The 1457-nt window shown below is 47.4% G+C and overlaps 1 long non-coding RNA gene across 1 annotated transcript; it reads left to right on the top strand.

The window, feature by feature from the left end:
• The first annotated feature begins 37 nt into the window (after window positions 1-37).
• LOC121042589 (uncharacterized) lies at window positions 38-1093 on the top strand. Its single transcript, XR_005796310.1, has 3 exons — window positions 38-166; window positions 515-812; window positions 897-1093. It is a non-coding gene; the product is annotated as an uncharacterized LOC121042589 (long non-coding RNA).
• Window positions 1094-1457: the final 364 nt, after the last annotated feature.

Below are 1457 nucleotides of genomic sequence, written 5' to 3'. Positions count from 1 at the left end.
GTTGGCTCCGCGCAGGGGCCCTGCCAGTGGTGGCGAGACGGTGCCCGGGGTGCTGCGCGACGCGGCGCGGAGACACGCACTTTCGCCCCCGAAAGCAGTGTCTGCACCCTGCCGGGCAAACAGCTCTCTGGAAAAGCCCTGCCTGCTAGTAAAATGGACCAAATCGGTAAACAGTGATTAAGGCTCTTGCTCCGCTGACTGTTGTCACCACCTCAGACACACGGCTTCTCCTCCCTCCGCGCGCGCGCGCACACACACACACACACACACACGCACACGCGCGCATGCACGTACACGCATAAAGAAACCACATTAAAAACCAGCTCAGTAGCGCCAAAGCTGAGATCCAGAGGGTGGGGGCGGGTGAGAAGTTAGGGAGGAGGACTCATGTTCCTTGAAAGTGAGATGGAGATGTTCTATTTTCCGGAAAAAGAAAATGAATATTTCAGGATATTCATTTCCCTTCCCTTTTTGTATTGTTTAGTGTTTATTTTTTTATTTTTTATTTTTTTAGACTTGTGATGAGACTCGGCTTTCTAGATGACACGTCAGGGGATGAGTGTAAGCGGGAGTTTCTTCTTCAATTCAACATCCACTGCTTATTTGTACGGTTCAGTAACGGGCATCATATAATCCCAATCCCTTGCATGCGTGGGATAAGTCAGAAACAGCCTAACAAACCTTGATGCGTGCTGTTTGGCAGAAACATGTCACTTTGTCGAACTGCTTTCTTAAGTCAGAAGAATAAACACCACGCTCAGCAGCATACATCCATACCAATCCATCTACCTGTTTACAGACGCTGTGTATATGTACGTATACGTGCCCCACTCTTTAATCTTTCTTTACAACACCGTAACCAAAATAATTGAAAATATATTTGGTGTTCCCCACAGAAATGTCTTTACGTGAAGCATCGCTCATTGTACCTGTGCTTTGAACCAAACGGAGAAGGACGACTGGAACTCACGAATCCAGGAGTATAAATCAAAAGGGCTCTGACAAGTTGGAGAAATGGTCAGAAACAAGCAGAATGAGGTCTTCTGAGTGCAGGGTCACACATCAGAGAAGACAAAAAAAACAATGAACTCCACAAATGCGGAATCCAGGGCTCACAGTCACTGACAAGCTGACCGTGAATCAGAAACGGGAAGCTGTATAGGCTCGGTGGGCTGAGGAAAAGTTATGGTACCTGTCAGGCCTCTTCAGGGGACTGTATCAAGCCCCAGACAACCCAATTTGGGGAATAACCCTGATCCTGGTTCAGAGTGGGATGGCACAAGGTTGCTTATGAAAAGTCGAGGCGGTGGGACTTTGTAATCAAAGAGAAGTGTAAAAACCCACGTGGAATATTTAACGTCTTCGCATCTGTAGATGACAGTCCCCAAGGGAAATTTACCAAATATTTGCGTAGATTCTTTCCCGCGTTGTCTCCAAAAATGGCAGCTTGGGAGAAA

This window comes from Herpailurus yagouaroundi, unplaced genomic scaffold (assembly GCF_014898765.1).
Source record: "Herpailurus yagouaroundi ecotype Mexico unplaced genomic scaffold, PumYag 185, whole genome shotgun sequence".
In the NCBI taxonomy this organism is placed as follows: Eukaryota; Metazoa; Chordata; class Mammalia; order Carnivora; family Felidae; genus Herpailurus; species Herpailurus yagouaroundi.
The sequence above is the reverse complement of the archived record's forward strand: the minus strand, read 5'-3'. Positions and strand labels throughout refer to the sequence as shown.